We start from the raw sequence: 27,924 nt of genomic DNA on the forward strand, positions 1-27,924 counted from the left end.
CCTTTAGACTCTGGGTCATAAAGTAGTCAAAGAACACCAAACCCAACGTTTGTACTCTTCGAGGAGGAAACTGCAGCTCATTGATCTACCCTTAAGCCCCTGACTCTTTAATGGCCAAGCTGAGACCAGAGCCCACGGTTCCAGGTTCCAATTAAGTGCCCTTTCCACCATGGCATGCTTTCCTCTGTGAGAAAAGAACGTGGAACCACAGAAGGTCACAGAGTGCCTAAGAAGCTCATGGTCAGTTACACACCGAGCTCCTAGACTGTGTTTGATCTACGGTTGGAGTGACCAATTGCCTGAGTTTGCTCCAAACTGAGGGGTTTCCTGGGATGTAGAACTTTCAGTCCTAAAGCCAGGGCAGTACCAGGTAAAGTGGGCAGTTGGTCACCTTCTTAGTTCATTTGCGCTGCTGTAACAGAATACCACAGACTGAGTAATTTATAAAGAACAAAAATGTATTTCTCCCAGTTCTGAAGACTGGGATCAAGGTACCAGCTGGTTCCATTGTCTGGTGAAGACAGTTCTATGCTTCCAAGATGGCATCTTGTTGGTGCATCCTCCAGAAAAAAGGAACAGTGTCTTCACATGGTGAAAGGGACAAACGGAGGAGAGAGTATTGAAATCCTTGCATCGAGTCCTTTTATAAGGGCATTTAATCCCATTCATGAGAGCAGTCACCTCCTAAAGGCCACAGCTCTTCATACTGTCACATTGAAGATCAACATGAATTTTGGAGGGGACAATATCATTCAAACCATAGCAGTCCCCTTCTTAAGGCAGAACCCCAGTAAGTGTTTACTGAATAAGTAAACAAATGTCTGCTGAGTATCAATCAAGTCTCTATACGAAAGCAGCTTGTTTATGCTGGGAAAGGGAGATATTTGAGGAGGGAGAAAAAGGAAGGATCTGGTCCTTTTTGTCAACAATGAGATATCTGATTCGCAAGAGAACTATACTTTCTTGGTTAAAAGAAAAGATGCTCAAAATGGACCCTCGCTGAGAAAAGAAAAACTGAAAATTAAAGATGAGCAACGATCAACTTTATCTAAAGGAAAAAAGCCAAAAGATTAGCCAATAAAACACAGCCACAACCCGGATGCAGTCTTGACCTGGTTCATTTTTCTTGGAGGCCTCATCTGAGATGGGGAATGAGGGCTCTCCCTTCAACGTGGGGAGGAACAACTGCACCATTACAGGGCAAGGACATGCCCTGTGGCTGTACCTCCAAGCACTGCCCGGAAAGAGAGACGCTAGTAGAGAAGCCAGTTTCAAGCCTGAAAGTGACACTGACGAATGGTAGAAATGGAAGGACAGAAGAAAAATTGCAGTTAGCCAGCTGTTTTCAAAATAATTGAAGGATTCTTATTCAGTGAGTCATGGTCAGCCTAGAAAGACAGGAAGTACAGAGCTATATTTCAGGGCCCAAGAATTAGCTGTGCATAAATAGCTATCACTATCCCTCCCAAACAAAACTTTATTTCCATGAAATCCAGGGCTGCATTAAACTGGAAAAAAATGCCTTTCTGCCAGAATTTATGTAAAATTGTGTCTTAGCAATATGGTCTTTGTTCATTGGGTTAAACTCTGAAGCATGTGGAAGATATTTGTTCCCTTTTTAATGACAATAGTTTACTGCGCAAACTCTGCCTGATGATGAGAGGTAATAACCATGCCCATAGTTAATTTTTCATTCCTTTTTGGAAGTTTCCACTTCTATGGAAAACTTTTTCAGGTTATCTTGGGAAAATCACAGCCCTTCTCAGGACCTGTGTCTCCTCCTGAACCTGGTGAATAAAAGAGCTCATTCCTGTTTTTCCAGTCTATTTTATGACAGTGTATTAACAGAAATATTTCACCTATGCTCTCAACACAGCACTGAAGTTCCAAAAAATCTTAGACTGTTCTTAGAACTTGTTCTTAAAACCTGTAACCGGCCAGGAGCAATGGCTCATGCCTGTAATCCCACCACTTTGAGAGGCCGAGGCAGGTGGATTGCTTAAGCCCAGGAGTTCAAGACCAGCCTGGGAAACATAAGGAAACCCTATCTCTACCAAAAATACAAAAATTAGCCAGTCTCATAACCTGTCTCAAAATAAGTAAGTAAGTAAATAAATAAATAAATAAAACCTGTAACAGACCCAGGGCAAGGCGAACAGGCAGGTTCCTTGAGCTCCCAGAAGCTGGGTTTAGAAGCCCCACAGACAGATTTGCCAGAATTAACCAGGCCAACCCTCCAACAACCAGACACATATTAAATGGGCAGAGAGGTTGCCATCCACCTGGTCCTTATCCAGTAGCTTTCCAGTTGTTTCTATTGCCAATCCATGCACAAGTTATTCCTGCAGCTGGGCCAAAACCACTGAACCTGAAAGAATAAGGTCCATACTGCCTTATGATGAAACTTGGCAGCAAGTCTGGGATCTCCTTCCTCAACAGGGCTGTGAACATGGATACCTTCAGCATGAAATCAACTAGCTAGGAATATGCTGGCTGTTCATTCCCATTCCCATCCACAGAATACTTTTTCTGATCTGCCACTGCTGCTTCCCCTGCTGCTTACCTAAGTATGCTCAGCAGGGCCAAGTGTAGGCAAAATTTAACCATAGATGAAGTCTGCCTGAGAGCTTACTTCCATTTCCCTTTGAGTACCCTGGCATGATTTTTCCTATGCCAGTGACCTCCTGCTGTCCCATGGTCAACAGGAGACCACAACCTGAGCACCCCAACTAGAATTGCCATTTCCATGGTATTATACTCTAGGCATTTCCCAACTGTTCCCTCTGCAGAATTACCACTCTCTGTCCCATTCTTTCAGGACCTTTATGGCCGAGAAGCTAATGAATCTTAGTTAATGTAGATGCTAGAAAGGGATGCTGGTATAATATATTTGTACTTTAACTGTGCCCTTTGCTTTTGTAAAACAAAGAAATTATATAATAGTGGAACCAATATCTCATCCAAAATGCTCTTCTAAAAGTAGGAGAGGTAGGATTCAAAGTGGCCCGAATCTAGGTCGCGTTCTCCCACTGTTGCAAATGGATGGGGCCACACTCAAAGTTACATTTCTTAAAGATGTGATAGTTGTTTTGATCTGATGTCCTCCAGCTTTTTCTAATAATGTCTTATTTTGAGACATTCAGTTGAGCAAGAAAAGTCTGGTGACTCTTTGCAACATTTTCTGGTGGAACTTCCTGGCTCTCTCTAGGAGATCCATGATATAAAATAGGACATTGCTTCAATTGCCATTAACCCGAGAGTCAGTCACTGCACTAAAAAAAAAACAACTCTGAACAAGAACCATCTTTCATATCTATTTGTGTATACTTTTCTAACTCACATGTTCCAGGATACAGACAGGCCTAAAGAATTCCGAAGACATTTCCAGCCAACTGAGTAGAACATTTCCCAGATTGCCAAGTGAAGCTGAGAGATATTAGGACAATTTGAACAAATAATCATGGACAGATCATTCCTGGCTCCCTGAGCCATGATGGCAGAACATGATCATTCTGCTTTCTCCCCAGCACCTCATGGCATTCACTCAGTCCAGAGTCCCAGCAGTTAGATACCAGGCTGATAATGTTGAGAATGCTCCCTTTTGTTTAAGTTGGAAAGAAATTTTGGCAACTTAGTGAGTGTAGTTTTCATGAAAGAGAAAGCAGAAGCTGTCTTAAAAGAGTTTGGGGGAAAAAAATGTCAGTAAGAAAGACACTTACTGCCTCAATAAAGTTTTGTTTTGGCTTTGGTTTGGGGGATTTTTCCCTTTCTATATAAAGTCTTAATGAATATTTCTTAGGAAGAGGAGTAGAACACTGGGGTAAGTAATAGGGAAACCACTTGGTAACTGTTCCCTTTGTCTTTTTTTATCTCCTCTTCAGACCTTCTTCACTTCACTTTCATTACAGATAGAAAATTTATTTTATAAATCTAAAAAGAAAAAGAAATAGATACAACCAAATGTTTCTTAGTAGTTCTCCTTCAATAATTATGCAAAATAAGAGAATGCTGTGTACGCTGTCCATAAGTCAGAGCTAGGAAAGAATCAAACAGCTATCAGGTTTCATTATAAACTAAAAGTCTAAGAGCCAAGAGATTAAGACAAAATGGAAAGGGGGGTGTCAGTGGGTTGCTGTGGTCATGAGCAAGCCAACAGTGTAGGAATCAAAAGGTCAAATATTACAGGAAGGAATGAACAGGTTTCATGGGTTAGGGTGGACTAGGGTCAGAAGCCAACAGGTCAGGTCCATCCAGGGATTGGCAGTACAAAGTGGAGACCCTTCCATGTGTCCTCATCCTGGGTGAAAGGCTCTATTCCACACTATTTATAAATCCTACCTAAGCAAAAGCCAGGCTGGGGGGTTAACCTGATGATAAAACGGATATTTCTGATAAAGAAAAAAAGAAAAGGAAATAAAAAAATATTGAACTCATAGGCATGCCAAACACTTGACATAACACTTAGTCTTTACAATTCTTGGAGAGATAACATATATTTTCTGGCTGCCTCACACCTTTTGTGCATCTTACTATATTTGGGGAATTTCCCATCTTGTGAGTTTTGTGTCCTCAGAGTAAAGTCAGAAAATTTGCTTCCCTAGAGACCTTGGTAGTTCGAACACAGGCATGAAGCCCAGGATCTGCCACTAAGATGTACCCAACCTAGAAGTTAATTAGAAATAATTAGCCAGAGGAAGGACATGATGCCTGGGACTCATTTGCTGACAAGGGTGGTAACAGACTCATCTAGTTTTCTGGGGAACCAGTTGTTGTAAGATCAGTTCCTGGTCCAGAAGTATCAGCGCTGGCAGAGCTGCAGTGGAGTTTGAGGTCCTAGCAGCCATTTCATGCTCTGAGGGAAAGCAAGGTCATCAGCTTCTTTATTGGGTCACTTCTGCAGCATAGTGTCAGGCCTTGACCCCAGAAGCTTAGCCTCAAGCCTGCCTCTCCCAACTACTTTGTGCAGGCAATAATCTTTTTAATTAGCTCTTTATCTGTTCAATCAGCCACAGTCAGGTACTATTGCTTACAACTAAGAACACTGAGTGTTAAAAATAAGTATGCTACTATGCCTTTTTATTAAAAAAAGACCAAAGTTGAAAGATGACAAGTTACTGGGCCCAAATGGCCCACCACAGTGGTGCCCACACACACCACTGGGAGCTCTAAAAACAGGCCTGTTCAGCCCACTGCCACTCCTGTCAGTGCCCAGTCACATCATCCAGGGGCCTGGGGATCTGGGGATCACCCTGCCCTTTGTGCTGCCACCAACATTCATGTTCACCATCAGGGAGCCTGAAGACAAGCACACCCCACCTGCCACCACTGCCCATACATGTCTCCTGGAGGGGGACTGGCCTACCCAGCCTGCCACCACCACCAGCAGCAGCAGCAGCAGCACCCTTCTATATGAGCCACCTGGGGGCCTGGGGCCTGCTTAGCTCACTGCCAATGCTGCTAGCACCAACATGTGATGCTTGGGGGCCTAAGGGTTAACTTTGCACCACTAGTGCCACTGCTGATGCCACACACACAACCTAGGGGCCTGAGGACTTGATCACCTAATGAACCCACTGATACCACTGCTGGTACCCAAGAAAGCCACCGGAAGGCCCAAGAATCAGCTTGCCTGGACCCACTACAACTGGTTCCTGCATACACTACCTGGAAACCCAAGGACCAACACACCCAGCCCACCACCATCACTGGTACCTGAGGACCAGCCCTCCTGGCATCCTTGTCCCTAGCAAAACCTCACCACAGCCTCCATTAACAACCATAGCCTAAGCTACTGTGCAACTTACAGACATCATTGACACTGATTATAGCTGACAAATCATATGAAGACTACACTACTGCACCCACCCAGAATCAAAGCCAAAACACTGTACCCAACCCAACACTATAGACACACCTACAGAAAAAAGTCTTTCCCTCCAGAAGCTAATCCATAAAATTGGAAGAAGCGACCGTTACACTAGATGCACAGATATCAATGTAAAGACCAAAAAAAAATAAATAAATAAAAAAGAAACATGACACTTCCAAAGAAACACAATAATTCTCCAGCAACAGAATCCAACAAAAAGCAAATCATAAAAATCTGAAAAATAATTTAACATAATGATATTAAAGAAATTCAGTGAGATACAAGAGAATACAGACAAGTAATACAAAGAAATCAGAAAAACAATACATAATACATAATCTGAAGAGAAATTCAACAAAAAGATAGATATCACAAAAATGAATCACACAAAAACCCTGGAACTGAAGAATTCATTGAATGAAATAAAAAATATAATTGAGAGCTTTGACAATAGACTAGCTCAAGCTGAAACTTTTAAAAAATAGCTCAGTCAGATTAAAGAAAGAAAGAAAGAAGGAAAGAAAGAAAGAAAGCCTATGTTACAAATAGGAAATCAGAAAGCAACCAACTATTCAAATTTTTGGAGTTTCGGAAAAGGAAGTAGGCAAAAACATATAAAACTTATTTAATGATATAATAGCCTAAAACTACTCAAGACTTGCAAGACAACTGGACACCTGCATACAAGAGGTTCAAAGGTTCCCAAATAAATTTAACCCAAAAAATTCTTCTCCAAGGCATATTATAGTCAAACTATGAAAAGTCATAGACAAAGAGAATTCTAAAAACAGCCAGAGAAAAGCATCAAGCCACATATAAGGAAATATCCATCAGAGTAACAACAGATTTCTCAACAGAAACCTTACAGGACAGCAGAAAATGGTATGGATGATATATTCAAAGTGCTGAAAGCAGTGGGCAGGAGGTTGGGGGGACCTGTCAACCAAGAATACTATACTCAGCAAAGCTACTTTTCAAAAATATAGGGAGAAATAAATGAGAGAATTCATCACCCATAGAGACTGGCCCTACAAGAAATGCTTAAGGGAGTTCTACATCTTGAGGCAAAAGCATGATATCCACCATCATTAAAACACAGAAAAATGTAAAACTTGTTGGTAGAGCAGACACATAAATAAAAGAAAGGACTCAAATGTTACAACTACGAAAAACTACCAAACTGCAATGATAAACAATAACAGGAGAGAGGAAGACAAGATATACAAAACAACCAGAAAACAACAGAATGACAAGAGTAAGCCCTCACCTATCAATAATAATCCGGAATGTAAACAAATTAAATATCCCACTTAAAATATATAGACTGGTTAATGAATTTTCATGACCCAACTATATGATGCCTACAAGAAACTCATTTCACCTGTAAAGAGATATAGACTGAAAGTGACAAAATGGAAAAAGATATTCTATGCAAACAGAAATTTAAAATGAACAGGAGTAGCTAAACCTATGTTAGATAAAACAGACTTTAAGTCAAAAATTGCAAAAAGCCTAGCCACAGTGGCTCACACCTGTAATCCCAACACTTTGGGAGGATGAGGAGGGTGGATTGCTTGGGCCCAGGAGTTCAAGACCAGCATAGGCAATACGGCAAAACCCTATATCTACAAAAAATAGAAAATATTATCTGGGCATGGGTGCGCCTGTAGTCCTAGCTATTTGGGAGGCCAAGGTGGGACAATCACTTAAACCCAGAAGGTGGAGGCTATAATAAGCCATGATTGTGCCACTGAACTTCAGTCGAGGTGACAGAGTGAAAAAAAAAAACCTATAGAAAGAGACAAAGAAGTTTTTTATATAATAATAAAAGGATCAATTCAGCAAAAGAATATAACAATTCTAAATATATATGCCCCCAACAGTGGAACTCAGCTCTATAAAGCAAATATAATTAGATCTAAAGGGAGAGATGGACTCCAATACAATAATAGTTGGGGACTATTAGCACCCCACTTCCAGCATTAGACCAGATCATCTAAACAGAAAATCAACAAAAAAACATTGGATTTAAACTGCACTTTAGGCCAAATGAAACTAACAGACATTAACAGAACATTTTATTCAACAGCTGCAAAATGCTCATTCTTCTCATTAGTACATGGAATATTCTCCAGGATTGACCATATGTTAGGTAACAAAGCAAATCTCCACAAATTTTTTAACATTAAAACCATGTCAAGTATCTTCTCAGAACGCAATGGAATAAACTAGAAATCAATTACAAAAGGAGTGTTGGAAACTGTAAAAATGCACGGAAATAAAACATCACGCTCTTAAACTACCATTGGGTTGACGAAGAAATTAAGAAGGAAAATTTTAAATTTCTTGAAACAAATAAAAATGGAAATACAACATACCAAAATCTATGAGATACAGGAAAACCGTTGCTAACAGGGAACTTCATAGCAATAAACACTTGCATCAAAAAAGTAGGAAGACTATAAATGGACAACCTAACAATGTACCTCAAGGAAGTAGAAAAGCAAGAACAAATCAAAATCAAAATGACTAGATATGGACCAGGTGCGGTGGCTCACACCTGTATTCCCAACACTTTGGGAGGCCAAGGCGGGCAGATCACCTGAGGTCAGGAGTTCAAGACCAGCCTGGCCAACATGGTGACACCCTGTCTCTACTAAAAATACAAAAATTAGCCAGGCATGGTGGTGCATGCCTATAATCCCAGCTACTCAGGAGGCTGAGGCAGGAGAATCACTAGAACCCTGGAGGCACAGGTTGCAGTGAGCCAAGATCGCGCCACTGCACTCCAGCCTGGGTAACAGAGCAAGACTCCATCTCAAAAAAAAAAAAAAAGATACTAGAAATGAAGAAACAAAGATCAGAGAACGAAATTAAACAGTGACTTAAAAAATACAAAGAATTAATAAAATGCAAAGTTGGTGTTCTGAAAAGACAAAATCAATACACTGCTTGCTCAACTAACCAAGAAAAGAAGAAAGACCCAAATAAATAAAATCAGAAATGAAAAAGAAGGCTTTACAACTGATACTAAAGCAATAAAAAGAATCATTAGAGACTATTACAAACAACTATACATTAAGAAACTGTAGGGGGGGGAGGAGCCAAGATGGCCGAATAGGAACAGCTCTGGTCTACAGCTCCCAGCCTGAGGGATGCAGAAGACGGGTGATTTCTGCATTTCCATCTGAGGTACCGGTTTCATCTCACTAGGGAGTGCCAGACAGTGGGTGCAGGACAGTGGGGGCAGCGCACCATGCGCCAGCTGAAGCAGGGGCGAGGCATTGCCTCACGCGGGAAGCACAAGGGGTCAGGGAGTTCCCTTTCCTGGTCAAGGAAAGGGGTGACAGACGGCACCTGGAAAATCGGGCCACTCCCACCCGAATACTGTGCTTTTCCGAGGGGCTTAGGAATCGGCGCACCAGGAGATTATATCCCGCACCTGGCTCAGAGGGTCCTACACCCATGGAGTCTCGCTGATTGCTAGCATAGCAGTCTGAGATCAAACTGCAAGGCGGCAGCAGGGCTGGGAGAGGGGCGCCCGCCATTGCCCAGGCTCGCTTAGGTAAACAAAGCAGCCAGGAAGCTCCAACTGGGTGGAGCCCACCACAGCTCAAGGAGGCCTGCCTGCCTCTGTAGGCTCCACCTCTGGGGGCAGGGCACAGACAAACAAAAAGACAGCAGTAACATCTGCAGACTTAAATGTCCCTGTCTGACAGCTTTGAGGAGAGCAGTGGTTCTCCCAGCATGCAGCTGGAGATCTGAGAACGGGCAGACTGCCTCCTCAAGTGGGTCCCTGACCCCTGACCCCCGAGCAGCCTAACTGGGAGGCACCCCCCAGTAGGGGAAGACTGACACCTCACATGGCCGGGTACTCCTCTGAGACAAAACTTCCAGAGGAACAATCACACAGCAGCATTCGCAGATAAATCCGCGGTTCTGCAGACACCCCTGCTGATACCCAGGCAAACAGGATCTGGAGTGGACCTCTAGCAAACTCCAACAGACCTGCAGCTGAGGGTCCTGTCTGTTAGAAGGAAAACTAACAAACAGAAAGGACATCCACACCAAAAACCCATCTGTACAACACCATCATCAAAGACTAAAATGAGATAAAACAACAAAGATGGGGGAAAAACAGAGCAGAAAAACTGGAAACTCTAAAAAGCAGAGTGCCTCTCCTCCTCCAAAGGAACGCAGTTCCTCACCAGCAACGGAACAAAGCTGGATGGAGAATGACTTTGACGAGTTGAGAGAAGAAGGCTTCAGACGATCAAACTACTCCGAGCTACAGGAGGAAATTCAAACCAAAGGCAAAGAAGTTGAAAACTTTGAAAAAACTTTAGACGAATGTATAACTAGAATAACCAATACAGAGAAGTGCTTAAAAGAGCTGATGGAGCTGAAAGCCAAGGCTCGAGAACTACGTGAAAAATGCAGAAGCCTCAGGAGCCGATGTGACCAACTGGAAGAAAGTATCAGTGATGGAAGACGAAATGAATGAAATGAAGTGAGAAGGGAAGTTTAGAGAAAAAAGAATAAAAAGAAGTGAACAAAGCCTCCAAGAAATGTGGGACTATGTGAAAAGACCAAATCTACGTCTGATTGGTGTACCTGAAAGTGACGGGGAGAATGGAACTAAGTTGGAAAACACTTTGCAGGATACTATCCAGGAAAACTTCCCCAATCTAGCAAGGCAGGCCAACATTCAGATTCAGGAAATACAGAGAACACCACAAAGATACTCCTCGAGAAGAGCAACTCCAAGACACATAATTGTCAGATTCACCAAAGTTGAAATGAAGGAAAAAATGTTAAGGGCAGCCAGAGAGAAAGGTCGGGTTACCCACAAAGGGAAGCCCATCAGACTAACAGCGGATCTCTTGGCAGAAACTCTACAAGCCAGAAGAGAGTGGGGGCCAATATTCAACATTCTTAAAGAAAAGAATTTTCAACCCAGAATTTCATATCCAGCCAAACTAAGCTTCATAAGTGAAGGAGAAATAAAATACTTTACAGACAAGCAAATGCTGAGAGATTTTGTCACCACCAGGCCTGCCCTAAAAGAGCTCCTGAAGGAAGCACTAAACATGGAAAGGCACAACTGGTACCAACCGCTGCAAAATCATGCCAAAATGTAAAGATCATCGAGACTAGGAAGAAACTGCATCAACTAATGAGCAAAATAACCAGCTAACATCATAATGACAGGATCAAATTCACACATAACAATATTAACTTTAAATGTAAATGGACTAAATGCTCCAATTAAAAGACACAGACTGGCAAATTGGATAAAGGGTCAAGACCCACCAGTGTGCTATATTCAGGAAACCCATCTCACGTGCAGAGACACACATAGGCTCAAAATAAAAGGATGGGGGAAGATCTACCAAGCAAATGGAAAACAAAAAAAGGCAGGGGTTGCAATCCTAGTCTCTGATAAAACAGACTTTAAATCAACAAAGATCAAAAGAGACAAAGAAGGCCATTACATAATGGTAAAGGGATCAGTTCAACAAGAAGAGCTAACTATCCTAAATATATATGCACCCAATACAGGAGCACTCAGATTCATAAAGCAAGTCCTGAGTGACCTACAAAGAGACTTAGACTCCCACACAATAATAATGGGAGACTTTAACACCCCACTGTCAACATTAGACAGATCAACGAGACAGAAAGTTAAAAAGGATACCCAGGAATTGAACTCAGCTCTGCACCAAGTGGACCTAATAGACATCTACAGAACTCACCACCCCAAATTAACAGAATATACATTTTTTTCAGCACCACACCACAGCTATTCCAAAATTGACCACATAGTCGGAAGTAAAGCTCTCCTCAGCAAAATGTAAGAGAACAGAAATTATAACAAACTGTCTCTCAGATCACAGTGCAATCAAACGAGAACTCTGGATTAAGAAACTCACTCAAAACCGCTCAACTACATGGAAACTGAACAACCGGCTCCTGAATGACTACTGGGTACATAACGAAATGAAGGCAGAAATAAAGATGTTCTTTGAAACCAGCGAGAACAAAGACACAACGTACCAGAATCTCTGGGACACATTCAAAGCAGTGTGTAGAGGGAAATTTATAGCACTAAATGCCCACAAGAGAAAGTAGGAAAGATCCAAAATTGACACCCTAACATCACAATTGAAAGAACTAGAAAAGCAAGAGCAAACACATTCAAAAGCTAGCAGAAGACAAGAAATAACTAAAATCAGAGCAGAACTGAAGGAAATAGAGACACAAAAAACCCTTCAAAAAATTAATGAATCCAGGAGCTGATTTTTTGAAAGGATCAACAAAATTGATAGACTGCTAGCAAGACTAATAAAGAAAAAAAGAGAGAAGAATCAAATAGACACAATAAAAAATGATAAAGGGGATATCACCACCAATCCCACAGAAATACAAACTACCATCAGAGAATACTACAAACACCTCTACGCAAATAAACTAGAAAATCTAGAAGAAATGGATGAATTCCTCGACACATACACTCTCCCAAGACTAAACCAGGAAGAAGTTGAATCACTGAATAGACCAATAACAGGAGCTGAAATTGTGGCAATAATCAATAGCTTACCAACCAAAAAGAGTCCAGGACCAGATGGATTCACAGCCGAATTCTACCAGAGGTACAAGGAGGAACTGGTACCATTCCTTCTGAAACTATTCCAGTCAATAGAAAAAGAGGGAATCCTCCCTATCTCATTTTATGAGGCCAGCTTCATCCTGATACCAAAGCCGGGCAGAGACACAACCAAAAAAGAGAATTTTAGACCAATATCCCTGATGAACATTGATGCAAAAATCCTCAATAAAATACTAGCAAACCGAATCCAGCAGCACATCAAAAAGCTTATCCACCATGATCAAGTGGGCTTCATCCCTGGGATGCAAGGCTGGTTCAATATACGCAAATCAATAAATATAATCCAGCATATAAACAGAACCAAAGACAAAAACCACATGATTATCTCAATAGATGCAGAAAAGGCCTTTGACAAAATTCAACAACTCTTCATGCTAAAAACTCTCAATAAATTAGGTATTAATGGGATGTATCTAAAAATAATAAGAGCTATCTATGACAAACCCACAGCCAATATCATACTGAATGGGCAAAAACTGGAAGCATTCCCTTTGAAAACTGGCACAAGACAGAGATGCCCTCTCTCACCACTCCTATTCAACATAGTGTTGGAAGTTCTGGCCAGGGCGATTAGGCAGGAGAAGGAAATAAAGGGTATTCAATTAGGAAAAGAGGAAGTCAAATTGTCCCTGTTTGCAGATGACATGATTGTATATCTAGAAAACCCCATTGTCTCAGCCCAAAATCTCCTTAAGCTGATAAGCAACTTCAGCAAAGTCTCAGGATACAAAATCAATGTACAAAAATCACAAGCATTCTTATACACCAATAACAGACAAACAGAGAGCCAAATTGTGAGTGAACTCCCATTCACAATTGCTTCAAAGAGAATAAAATACCTAGGAATCCAACTTACAAGGGACGTGAAGGACCTCTTCAAGGAGAACTACAAACCACTGCTCAATGAAATAAAAGAGGATACAAACAAATGGAAGAACATTCCATACTCATGGGTAGGAAGAATCAATATCGTGAAAATGGCCATACTGCCCAAGGTAATTTATAGATTCAATGCCATCCCCATCAAGCTACCAATGACTTTCTTCACAGAATTGGAAAAAACTACCTTAAAGTTCATATGGAACCAAAAAAGAGCCCGCATCACCAAGTCAATCCTAAGCCAAAAGAACAAAGCTGGAGGCATCACACTACCTGACTTCAAACTCTAGGCTACAGTAACCAAAACAGCATGGTACTGGTACCAAAACAGAGATATAGATCAATGGAAGAGAACAGAGCCCTCAGAAATAATGCCACATATCTACAACTATCTGATCTTTGACAAATCTGAGAAAAACAAGCAATGGGGAAAGGATTCCCTATTTAATAAATGGTGCTGGGAAAACTGGCTAGCCATATGTAGAAAGCTGAAACTGGATCCCTTCCTTACACCTTATGCAAAAATTAATTCAAGATGGATTAAAGACTTAAACATTAGAACTAAAACCATAAAAACCCTAGAAGAAAACCTAGGCATTACCATTCAGGACATAGGCATGGGCAAGGACTTCATGTCTAAAACACTAAAAGCAATGGCAACAAAAGCCAAAATTGACAAATGGGATCTAATTAAACTAAAGAGCTTCTGCACAGCAAAAGAAACTACCATCAGAGTGAACAGGCAACCTACAAATTGGGAGAAAATTTTCGCAACCTACACATCTGACAAAGGGCTAATATCCAGAATCTACAATGAACTCAAACAAATTTACAAGAAAAAAACTAACAACCCCATCAACAAGTGGGCGAAGGATATGAACGGACACTTCTCAAAAGAAGACATTTATGCAGCCAAAAGACACATGAAAAAAAGCTGATCATCACTGGCCATCAGAGAAATGCAAATCAAAACCACAATGAGATACCATCTCACACCAGTTAGAATGGCGATCATTAAAAAGTCAGGAAACAACAGGTGCTGGAGGGGATGTGGAGAAATAGGAACACTTTTACACTGTTGGTGGGACTGTGAACTAGTTCAACCATTGTGGAAGTCAGTATGGCGATTCCTCAGGGATCTAGAACTAGAAATACCATTTGACCCAGCCATCCCATTACTGGGTATATACCCAAAGGACTATAAATCATGCTGCTATAAAGACACATGCACACGCATGTTTATTGTGGCACTATTCACAATAGCAAAGACTTGGAACCAACCCAAATGTCCAACAATGATAGACTGGATTAAGAAAATGTGGCACATATACACCATGGAATACTATGCAGCCATAAAAAATGATGAGTTCATGTCCTTTGTAGAGACATGGATGAAATTGGAAATCATCATTCTCAGTAAACTATCGCAAGGACAAAAAACCAAACACCGCATGTTCTCACTCATAGATGGGAATTGAACAATGAGAACACATGGACACAGGAAGGGGAACATCACACTCTGGGGACTGTTGTGGGGTGGGGGAAAGGGGGAGGGATAGCATTAGGAGATACACCTAATGCTAAATGGCAAGTTAATGGGTGCAGCACACCAGCATGGCACACGTATACATATGTAATTAACCTGCACATTGTGCACATGTACCCTAAAACTTAAAGTATAATAATAATAATAAAAAAAAACTGTAAAACCCAGAGAAAAAACAGATAAATTCTTAGATACATACAACTTACCTAGATTGAACCAGGAAGAAATAGAAAACCTGAACACACCAATAACAAGCAACAAAATTGAAAAAGTAATAAAAAGTCCCCCAACAACAACATAAAAGCCCAGGACCAGAGTCCACCAAACTTATGCTGCTGAGGATGTGGAGAAAAGGGAACTCTTATACATTGTATGGGGATGTAAACTAGTATAATGCAACCACTATGGAAAACAGTATTGAGAGTTCTCAAAAAACGAAATATAGCTGGGTGTGGTGGCTCACACCTGTAATCTTAACATGAGGGGGCCAAGGCAGGAGAATTGCTTGAGCACAGGAGTTTGAGACCAGCCTGGGCAATATAGTGAGACCTCATCTCTACACAAAGTTTTTAAAAATTATCCAGGCATGGTGGCACTTGCCTATAGTCCCAGCTATTTGGGAGGCTGAGGAGGGTGGATCCCTTGAGCCCAGGATGTCAAGGCTGGAGTGGGCCATGATTGTGCCATTGCACTCCAACCTGGGAGACAGAGAGAGACCCCATCTCATTAACAAAAAAATTTAAAATAGAACTACCATATGACCCAGCAATCCTACTACTGGGTATCTATGCAAAGGCAAAGAAATCAGAATTTCAAAGGAATGCCTGCACTCACAGGTTTATCACAGCACTATTCACAATTACAAAAATATGGAACCAACCAAAGTGTTCATCAAAGGATGAATGAAAAAAGAAAATGTGGTGTATATTTACAAAATGGAATACTATTTAGCCAATAAAAAGAATGAAATCCTGTCATTTGCCAAAACACAGATGGAACTAGAGGTCATTGTGTTAAATGAAACAAGCCAGGCACAGAAAGACAAATACTGCATGTTCTCATTCATATGTGGGAGCTTAAAAAGTTGATATTGTAAAGGTAGAGAGTAGAATGACAGAGTCCGGGCACAGTGGTTCACGCATGTAATCCCAGCACTTTGGGAGGCTGAGGCAGGTGGATCACTTGAGGTCAGGAGTTCGAGATCAGCCTGGCCAACATGGTGAAACCCCGCCTGTACCAAAAATACAAAAATTAGCCAGATGTGGTGGCACACGCCTGTAGTCCCAGCTACTCGGGAGGCTGCAGCAGGAGAATTATTTGAACTCAGGAAGCAGAGGTTGCAGCGAGCCAAGATCTCACCACTGCACTCCAGCCTGGGCGACAGAGAAAGACTCCATCTCAAAAAAAAAAAAAAAAAAGAGAGAGGAGATTTATAGACACTAGAGGCTGAGAAAGGTGAATGAGTGGGGAAAGGAATGAAAAGAGGTAGGTAATGGGTACAAACATACAGTTGGATAAAAGGTATACGTTCTATTGGTCAACAGCAGAACGGAGTGATTATAGTTAACAACAATGTATATTTCAAAGTAACTAGAAGAGAGAACTAGAATTGTTCCCAACACATAGAAATGATAAATACTCAATATATAGACACTCAAATACTGACTTGATCATTACACATTCTAATATGTAACAAAATATCACATGTACTCCATAAATATGTAAAATATTATGTATCAATAAAAAGGGAAAAATAAGTAAAGGTTTGCTGTTATACTATTTTAAAAAAGAAAAAAGACATTAAGTTTCTAAAAAAACGAAAACATAGGTAACTTGCCCAATATACAGCTCATGAGTAGCAGATGCAGGATTTGAACCCAGGACTATCTAACTACAAAGCTGGTGTTGTTTTCAATCTATTAACTGGAAAAAGTTCACAGAAGGAACACTCTGTGGACTAGGATAAGGAATGGTCTTTCCATTTCCACTGACTTTCAATACCTTAGTAGACAGAACACCTTTTTCTCTTTGCTTGTGCTCATTTTTCTGACTTAACCGTGTGCCAGTAAACATATGGGTGATGCTAAAGATAAACCAACACTACTGATTTCCATTGCTACCTTCAAATATTGTCATTCACAGTTTGTGAGGGGTGGGACCACTGTCTGGATTGCTGAGGGGGTGGCCAACTGTTTGCATTTTGTTTATCATTGCTTTTGATGAGTCACAGAGAGTTCTGCATTATTCATAAACTTTAGATTTGAATAAAGTTCCCTATGCAAATTCTGCTCACTGGTGGCTTCAATCCAGGATTGAAATAAATAGCAGCAGATAATGAAGTAGATAGCCCAACTTGTGCTTTCAATCTGTGTGAACTAATGCCCAGATAACCAGAGACAGGTTGGGAGAGTGGGTTTTAACTCAGAGTTCTGTCACGTATATTTCAAAATGAAAATTGGAATATTGATAGATACATGACAAATCTGAAATAATCCATTAGGCATCTGAAAATTCCAATAGCCTTTAAAGTGAAAAAAATAAAAAGGAAGCAATCTCACGCAGGTGTTAGGAGTTAGAGCTGTTCCAATCAAAATGTGAACTAGCAAAAATCTGTCTTAAAGCTCTCAACCTTCCATTCTTCCTCCCTTTATTCCTAAGTGGTGCTCTCACCACCACCTATTCCTCAAATATTTAGATTAAATTATCTCTCTCCATTTACTAATCCACTCATTCTTCCTTCAAACCAAGGTACAAATGACTAATAGTAACTTAAAGAACTACTCTTTCCACAGGCATTTACACTTAAACTAAATCAACATCTTAAGTAAAGGGATTACATTTTGTAGTGGACATCTGTCATTTGTAGTTGCCCCAAAATCTTTTTAATATCTCTTACCAAAGAAATGTATGCTGATATATATTAAAGAGAAGGTAACATATTGTGATGGTTAATTCTATGTGTCAACTTGATTGTCCACAGAGTGCCCAGATATTTGGTTAAATATCTTGCTGTGTCTTTGGTTAAATATTTTGGTTAAAAATTGGTTAAATATTCTTGGTGTGTCTGTTGAGGGTGTTTCTGGATGGCATTAACATCTGAGTATGTACACTGAGTAAAGCAGATTCACCTCGCCCCAGTGTGAGTGGGCCTCATCCAGTCCACTGAAAGCTTGAACAGACTAAAGAGAGTGTAAGAAAGAATTCTTTCTTTTTACCTATCTTCAAGCAGGAGCACTGGTCTTTGCCAGCCTTCAGACATAAACTGTAACTATACCTTTGCTTCTCCTGGGTATCCAGCTTTTGGGACATCTCAGCCTCCATAGTCACATGAGCCAATTCCTGATAATAAATGAAATCTCTCATTAGATAGATGGATATATATAGAGAGATAGATAGATAGATAATTTTTTTTTTTTTTTAGACGGAGTTTCACTCTTGTTGCCCAGGCTGGAGTACAATGGCACGATCTCGGCTCACCACAACCTCCGTCTCCCAGGTTCAAGCAATTCTCCTGCCTCAGCTTCCCAAGTAGCTGGGCTTACAGGCATGCACCACCACGCCCGGCTGATTTTGTATTTCTTAGTAGAGATGGGGTTTCTCCATGTCGGTCAGGCTGGTCTCGAACTCCCAACCTCAGGTGATCCGCCCGCCTCAGCCTCCCAAAGTGCTGGGATTAGAGACATGAGCCACTGCGTCTGGCCTTATAAATATATATCTTATTGGTTCTGTTTCTCTGGAGAACCCAGACTAATAAGTACATTCATTATAAAAGACTAGAAAGTAATGAATACTTGTAGGTCTACCACCCAACCCAAGAAATAGCTTACTATTGCTCTCCTCTTTTCTATTCTCTAGCCTTTTTACCAGATGCCCAAAAATATCTTGAACACCTTCTTAACATTTTGAAAGTTTCCCACTTTGTTGATCTTGCCTTTTCAAAAACAAATTTCTAAAAACTGTACTTCCCAGCATTTCTTGTGCTAAGGTGCCAGTAGGTGATGGAGATTTCATGGAACAGATGCACCCATATTAGACATATTCAGAACGAAGTAATATGGGGAAAAGGCAGGGCATGGGGCACCCACATTTCTAGCACAGATTGGAACTAGCAGCTGTGTTGGCCTCCTGATCATAGCAGATGCTGTAACTCCCTTGGAAAGCCATTTTAGAATGTTGAAATGCACAATGGGGTTATTCCTGAAAGTTCACCCAGAGTCTATTTCTTCAGCCTTCATAATGTTTCTTTAATAATTTATCCCTTAATAAATTCCTTCATGCTTAAAGTAACAAGAGTTAATTCACTGGCTGCAATTAAGGAACTCTGACCAATTAAGAAAACTATACCAGAAATGATTGCAAACAACAGATTTCAAAAACGTGAAAAACTTGGATTGGCTATCTGACCTGGCTGGGTTTGAAGTGAGTGTTCGGGTACCATTAGGTGATTGGACACTAGTAATTATACCAGGTGGTAAAACAGCTTCTTAAATGACTACCTGTGATCATTTGGAGTAAAATGCCTTCTGAAGCCAAGGTTTGGCTTCCCTTTGGATTGCTGCAATATGCCACTATGTGGGGCTAAGGAATACAGGGAGTATGTGTTAGGATAGCTGACTTTATTAGCATCAGTGAGCTTTAAAAAAGAACAAGGCGGCCGGGCGCGGTGGCTCACGCCTGTAATCCCAACACTTTGGGAGGCCGAGGCAGGCAGATCACTTGAGTCCGGGAGTTTGAGACCAGTCTGGGCAAAATGGAAAAACCCTGTGGCCCACACCTGTAGTCCCAGCTATTAATACCTAAGAGGGTGAGGTGGGAGGATGGCATGAGTCCAGGAAGTGTAGGTTACAGTGAGCTGAGATCGTGCCATCACACTCCAGCCTGGGTGACAGAGCAAGACCCTGTCTCAAACAAAAAAAAGAAGGAAAAGTAAAAGGCCAAAGAATTTAAACTCACAAATCAAAGGATTGTTAGGGAAGGGATTGTTAGAGTTTATAGGACTCCTCTTAAAGAATTTTTATCTCTTATGGCCAAACAGCTGTCATGGCCAAAGAGCAAATGCAGAGTCAAATCTGGCCAGTTACTGAATTTCAATAGAGGCTGAATTCATGGTCCTCGCTAGATGTCACACATGAAAGGGACTGGGAAGGAATGGGCCAAAAGAATTGGAATGAAAGCATTTAGGAGGAACTGGATTATTCAGCACACTCAAACACCATTATGCCTCCCTTACCAAAAGAAGGAGCCCCTCCTCCCCAATCTGAAGATGTTGGTTAAAGATCTTACAACAGGGGCATCCAATCTTTTGGCTTCCCTGGGCCACAATGGAAGAAGCGGCATTGTCTTGGGCCACACATAAAATACACTAACACTAATGATAGCTGATAAGCTTTCAAAAAAAAATCACAAAATGCCGGGTATGGTGGCTCACGCTTGTAATCCCAGCATGCTTGTAATCCCAGGCCGAGGCAAGTGGATCATGAGGTCAGGAGTTTGAGACCAGCCTGGCCAACACAGTGAAACTCTGTCTCTACTAAAAATACAAAAATTAGCTGAGTGTGGTAGTGCACACCTGTAATCCCAGCTACTCGGGAGGCTGAGGCAGGAGAATCTCTTGAACCCGGGAGGTGGAGGTTGCAGTGAGCCAAGATCATGCCACTGCACTCCAGCCTGGGTGACAGAGCTAGACGTCATCTCAAAAAAAAAAAAAAAAAATTCACACAAAAAAATCTCATAATACTTTTAGAAAGTTTAGAAATTTGTGTTGTGCCACACTCATCAAAGCCATCCAGGTCTGCATGCAGCCTGCAGGTCACGGGTTGGACAAGCTTGCCTTACAATGACCTCACCTGAGACAGTTACTTCCTACAGGAATTCATACCCTACACCTATGACCTCTTATTTCCTCCACATTTATAACTAGTTCCAGATTCCAACATGCCCATAAAGGCCAATTTTAAAATTCAAACCTAGAAGGAAAAGATTCATACACTAGAAGAATTGCAAGATTTTGCTAATTAATATTTGCAAAAACCTCAGAATATATTGAATTTCTACCAAAAACATAATTTTATAGCACAAATTATTGACAAAGATAAACTAACCAGAGGTTCTGGATTCATTCTACATAGCTTGAGCTTATTGTTAACTTGGGTGGTTGAGTGAAACCTGGACTCCACTGTGGCCTATTGCTGAAAGAAGTTGAAATGCTAAGACTAGAGGCTTATAGTGATAAGAATGTTGGAATAAGTATATCTTATACAACATCTCACATATACCCAAAGTAAGCCTAGAGAACACTGCCTTTTCCAAGTCATCAAGAAAAACACTGATGGGGCGAGAACAAGAATCCTTGAATAATGCTTTGGTGAATTTATTCTGTACTCTGGAGAGGAAGATGGGAGATACTGCTATCGGAATTAGTTCTCTGTTTTCAGTGGAGTTTATGGATTCCCAGAGGGGCAGACACCAAATAGCAGTATTTAACTGCCAGAAACCTAGTAGCTATGATTATTGTAATAGCAAAATAACTTGACTTGCAGGGATCTTTTGGTGGTAGCTAATTGATCACAGTATGCCTAAAAATGAACTAGATGAGCAGCCTGCAGAGGACATAGCTGACCTGTATAACTGAAAAAATTCTAGGCCTAGTGAATCTAGAATTAAATCATTACACTGGACTTCCATTATCACTAGAGAGTCAGGACCTATCTCCCAATACCCACACTCTCAATTCAGTGAATGAAAGGGAGGACTTTTGAGGAAGGACATCACAAGAACCTATGAAAATCTTCCTCTACCCCTTCCCCAAAAGGACCAGCATCCATCCACCAAGGTAACTGTGTACTAGAGAAGGAGAAATATTTATACCTTTCACAAATTATTGAACATGGCTTTGAACTTGTACTAATCCCTGGGAACCTACAATATCACTGTTCCCCCTACTCAGAACAGGGCCTTATTTGTGGGAATCCAGTGATAGAGAGTTTGAGTCTAAGTCCATCTCATGATGGGTACAGAGTTTCTGTGAATCCAACTTCTGGTTATTTCCCCCATTTCCTAATTTATAGTTTGAATGGATAAACCCAGGTAATAGCAGAATCCTCAAACTGGCTTCCTGACCCAAAGTAAGCACTACTGGGACTGCCCCTTCCTAACAAAATAGTAAACCAAAAACAACATTACACTTTTAGGAGAACACTAGATATTAGTGACCTTATCAAAGAAAACTGCAGCCCTAAAGACTTGACCAAAAAAACTGTTAGAACTAATAAATGAATTTAGCAAAGTTGCAGGATACTAAATCAAATACAAAAATCACTAACATTTCTATATACTAACAACAAACTCTCCAAAAAATTTTAATCTCATTTATAATAGCTACAAAAATATACAAAATACTTAGGAATGAATTTAACCAAGGAGATGAAAGATATACACACAGAAATTTATGAAGCACTGATGAAAAAAATTGAAGAAGACAAAAATAAATGGAAAGATATTCCATGTTTATGGATTAGAAGAACTGACATTATTAAAATGTCCATACTATCTGAAGTGACCTACAAATTCAGTGCAATCCCTGTCAAAATTCCAGTGACATTTTCCCAGAAATAGAAAAAAAAAGGTCCTAAAATTTGTAGGGAACCATAAAAGATTCCGAATAGTCAAAGAAATTTTGAGAAAAATAAACAACACTGAAGGCATCATGTTGCCTGACTTCAAAATTGACTGCAAAGTTATAAAACTCAAAACAGCATGGTATTGGCATAAAAACAGACACATAGACCAATGAAACAAAATAGAGAGCCCAGAAATAAATCTACATTTTTGTAGTCAATTGACTTTGACAAAGATGCCAAGAACACATAATGAGAAAGGACAGTCTTTTCAATAAATAGTGTTGAGAAAACTGGACATCAACATGCAGAAGAATGAAACTGGACCCTTATCTCACACCATATATAAAACTCAACTCAAAAGGAATTAAAGACTTAAATGTAAGACTTGAAATTCTAAAACTACTAGAAGAAAATATAAGAGAAAAGCTCAATGGCATTGGTCTGGGCAAAGACTTTTTGGATATGACCTGTAAAAGCACAGATAACAAAAGAAAATGTAGACAAGTGAGATTACATCAAATTAAAAAGCTTCTATATTGCAAAGGAAACAGTCAACAGAGTAAAGAGGCAATCTATGGAATAGGAGAAAATATTTACAAACCATATGTCTCATAAAGGGTTAATATTCAAAATATAAAAGGAACTCAACTCAATAGTAAGAACACAAATAACCTGATTTTCAAATGGTCAAAGGACCTGAATAGATATTTCCCAAAAGAAGATATACAAATGGCCAACAGGTATATTTAAAAATGTTCAACATCAGATAAATGCAAATTAAAACCACAGTAAGATATCACCTCACACATTAGAATGGATATTATCAAAAAGATAAAAGATAAGAAGTGTTGGTAATGATGTGGAGAAAAGGGAATCCTTGGGTACTATTGTTGGAAATGTAAATTAGTAGAGCCATTATAGAAAATAGTATTGAGGTTCCTCAAAATAAAAAGTGAACCACCATATGACCCAGCATTCCCACTACTGAGTATATATCCAAAGGAAATGAAATCAGTATGTCAAAGAGATATCTGGACTCCCACGCTCATTGTAGCCTTATTCACAAAAGCCAATATATAGAATCAACCTAAGTGTCTATGTGCAGATGAATGGATAAAGAAAATGTAGTATATATACACAATGAAATACCACTCAGCCTTTAAAAAGAAGGAAATCCTGTCATTTGCAAGAACATGGATGAACCTGGAAGACATTATGTTCAGTAAAATAAGCCAGGCACTTAAAAAAAAAATACTGAATGATCTTACCTACATATATGTGGAGCCTAAAAATGTTGAACTCATAGAAGCAGAGTAGAATGGTGGTTACCAGGGGCCAGGGGTTGGGGGGACTGGGGAGATGTTGGTCAAAGGATACAAAATTTCAGTTAGATAGGAAGCATAAATTCAAGCGATCTATTGTACATCATGGTGACTATAGTTAATAACGATATACTGTATACTTGAAAATTGCTACGAGAGTGGATTTTAAGTGTTCTTGCCACAGAAAAAGATAACATATGAGATAATACATATGCTAATTAGCTTGATTTATCTCATTCCATAATTCTATATATCAAAACATCATGTTGCATACCATAAATATATATAACTTTTGTCAATTAAAGAAATAAAATTTTAAAAAATGAAAACTGCATAAGTGGTGATTTCTATTACATCTCCATTTAACTCACCTGCTTAAAATGTGCAGTGAACAGATGGATTTTATGGATTATCAAAATCTTAATCAGTAACCTCAATTGCTGCTACTGTTCTTAACGTTGTCTCTACTGGAGACACCTTTCTGGCCATCTAGTATGCAGTTATGCTTACAACTCTTTTTTTCTCTATAGTAATAAGCCTAAAACACCATATGCAATTTGCTTTCACCTGGCAGGAACAGTATCTTCGTGTTCTGCTTCTGAACTGCGTCAATTCCCTATACTTCTTTTGCATGTGAGGGAAGATGAACGTCTACCAGGTATAAGTACTATTTTTCCAGGTCTCCTGCACTAATAGCTAAATAAAATTCCTAACAGAAATATGGACCACCTCAAAATTCACAGTCAATGAATGTGGAATGGAGGAGTTGGGGATATTTGGGCCTTTTCTATTAATAAATGCCCAAAAACAAGAATTTAGAGTCATTCTTTTTCTCAAGGGCTATTAGAAACACTACCTTAATTGAAATGGTCCACATGCTGCTGGATCACATGCAATTTAGTAGATCAACCGAACATTCTTCAAAGTTTAAAAAAAAAAATCCATCAAAGTGATGGTTAGGCTGAATGACAAAGTTGTTCTATGGAACTGACAAGTCAATTCTAACCAATAGCACTGAAGAGATTTAGTCTGAGACTCAACTGTCTTTGATTTAAAAAATGTCCTCATTCTTACCATACGATAGTAGTTTTTAAAGTTTGTTTGTTGTTATTATTAATGTAGCCATAGCCGCAGACCTATTCCTTTTCTCTTGGTTCTGGAACCAATACTGAATTTGCTAGTTTGACTGAAAGCTTAAGCTCTCTACACCTCTGTAGTGAAAAAATAATAACACTACCCTCACTATAAATTCTATCAGGAGAGGAGTTATAAAGATGAATGAGGCCACCTTGGGCCAATTTCCTGTCTTATGTAAATATAAGACAAAGTTAAAGTCATACAGGATTAGAACCATAGGCACTGGTTTTTAGATTCCCAGAAGAAAGTCACTTTATCAACATAAACTTGGCACAATTTTGAAACATAACAGCATTTATCTTATCAGCCCATTGACTTGCTGTAGTAAGTTGTGATATTTTCCTTATTATGTTATGCCCAGAGCCACAGAAGATCAATGTTACAAGTTAAGCAAACAGTGCAATATTTACAGCTTCCTCTGCTGGTGAATGTTAAAGTTATTTCCTAGGGCCCAGCTTCCTAAGCACCACAGGACAAGATCACACACATGTGCTATGGAGGACAGTCAGTGCACTTTCCATAATGTTTAGTTCACAGATTAATGTCTGTGTCCTAAAGCAGGAAAGACAAGGAAAAGCTGCCATCTGTCATTAGGAGCAGAGGTATATAGTGATGAACTGATTTAGAGAATGTATGGTTTACAAATAAGAAAGATGATCTGTACCCAGCTCTGGGCCAGAAACAAGCATTGATTTTATGGATGAGAAGGCAGTAGTGAAATATCACTTCCAAAGGGACCCGCTGGTTTCTGGATTTTCAAAATATCACCTCCATCAAGGAATCCTGGTGAGAATGTCAGCTACATGCTGGAGACTGCAAGAGCAACTGGGGCCCCTGAGAAGCTTTCTTTTTTCCTTTTTTTGAGACAGGGTCTCACTCTGTCACCCAGGCTGGGTTACAGTAGCACAATAATGGCTCACTGCAGCCTCCACTTTCCAGGGCTCAAGCGCTCCTCTTGCCTCAGCTTCCTGAATAGCTGGGACTACAGGCATGTGCCACCATGCCTGGCTGATTTTTGTATTTTTTGTAGAAACGCGGTTTCATCATGTTGCCCAGACCGGTCTCAAGCTCCTAGGCTCAAGCGATCCACCCACCTCAGCCTCCCAAAGTGCTAGGATTACAGGCATGAGCCACCGCACCTGGCCAAAGCTTTATTTCTATGGCATCAGGGGAAGAAGGGAACTAATCCTTAGGTGATGCTGGAAGCTGAGTTTCATGGGTCACTGAGAAGTCAACTGTCACACACACCTGAACATATACCATGGATCAGAAACTGGACTATGGTGAAAGATACACATGGGGTAAGACAAGGAGTTCACAAGAAACTCACAGTTCAGCAGAGAAGACAAATACACAAGCCAGCCATTAGCTGGAAGATAAGGGCTTCCAGTCCCCACCTTTCCCCCAACATACTAAATGCTATCTTCCCCTGCCTGCTGGTGCCTCCCTGGCCATCAGGGGAGTATGCAGCTTTCCTGGACACTTCCAGGACTTTGGGTTGCAGTCCTGGAGAATGAAAAGTCCTGGAGAATAAAGACCTAAGGAGGGGGCCTGCTATGCAGAGATTGGGCAGATGTACCAAGAAATAGAGGAAGGGGAGAGAAAAGACAGAAGAGTAGAAGTAGGAAAGGCTCCAGGGCACTGTGATTGGAGAGATTTGGGGAGAAGAAAGGGGTTTCAAGAAATGTTGCTAGGCATTCCAGTCTTGGTTCCTTTTAAAATTGTTTTGCAACTGTAAAGGTTGGGCTTCCTTTTCGTTACTTTGTGCTACTTGAACTGTTCCTTTTTGTCGTCTCTTTGTAGAGACTAGACCAGGTGGGACCTCAGAAGCAGAACTCAGCTTTCCCAATGTGTGGGCAAATTATTCACATCACTCAGCTGTGAATAAAATCAACCCACTAGATCTGAGCCCAAGTGCAAAGAACGGAGGTTGAGCAGGCTCAAGTCATAGTGGTTATTTATGTAAAAATAAAAAGCCAAACAAACATTGGGAAGGCAATGCCATAATCAGTGCTATTAAATATGGGAGAATGTGCAGTGAGGGAGGCATTGTGCCAGCCAGAAAACCAGCCTGGGCAGTAAAGCAGCTTCCCAAACTTCAACCAAATATGACCACCTGGAGAACTGGTTAAAGTGCAGGGTGGCTACTATTTTAAAAAATTGTTTTAACAGAAAATAACAAGTGTTGACGAGCATGCAGAGAAGTTGCGAAGTTGGGACCCTTGTGTACTATTGATGGGAATGTAAAATGGTGTAGTTGCTATCGAAAACAGAGTGGTAGTTCCTCAAAAAATTAAAAGTAGAATTACAATATGATTCCTTAATTCCATTTCTGGGTATACACAAAAATTGAAAGCAGAGTCTCAAAGAGATATAATACCCATGTTTATTGCAGCACTATTCACAATAGCCAAGAGGTGGGAGCAACCCAAATGCACATCAATAGGTGAAGGGATAAACAAACTGTTGTATATACATACAATAGAATATAATTCCATCTTTAAAAGGACGGAAATTCTGACACATGTTACAACATGGATGAACCTTGAGGATATTGTGCTAAGTGGAATAAGCCAGCCACAAAAAGACAAATACTGTATTATTTCACTTACATAGGTACCTGGAATAGTCAGATTTATAAAGACAAAGTAGAATCGTGGTTGCCACGATCTGCAGGGAAAGGGACATGTTGTTTAATAGGTATAGAATTTCACTTTTGCAACATGAAAAGTGTTCTGGAGATTGGTTGCACAATAATGTGAATGTGCTTAACACTAGTGAACTATATACTTAAAATGGTTAGGATGGTAAAATTTGTTATGTGTATTTTACCACCAGAAGGATTTTTAAAGCAGATTCTGGTTTAGTAAACCTAGGATGGA

The 27,924-nt window shown here is 40.2% G+C and overlaps 1 long non-coding RNA gene across 5 annotated transcripts in view; it reads right to left on the bottom strand.

Annotated features, from left to right (window-relative positions):
- LOC112132050 (uncharacterized) overlaps positions 1–27,924 on the bottom strand; it is a 221,541-nt gene that overhangs the window by 74,077 nt on the left and 119,540 nt on the right. For 4 of the 5 annotated variants that reach the window (XR_010136191.1, XR_010136189.1, XR_010136188.1 and 1 more), the window contains one exon: positions 18,239–18,303. The exons of the other annotated variant lie outside the window; for it this stretch is intronic. This is a non-coding gene — a long non-coding RNA (uncharacterized LOC112132050). The remainder of the gene's footprint in view (positions 1–18,238; positions 18,304–27,924) is intronic. 5 annotated transcript variants of the gene reach the window in all.

This window comes from Pongo abelii, chromosome 12, assembly GCF_028885655.2.
Source record: "Pongo abelii isolate AG06213 chromosome 12, NHGRI_mPonAbe1-v2.0_pri, whole genome shotgun sequence".
In the NCBI taxonomy this organism is placed as follows: Eukaryota; Metazoa; Chordata; class Mammalia; order Primates; family Hominidae; genus Pongo; species Pongo abelii.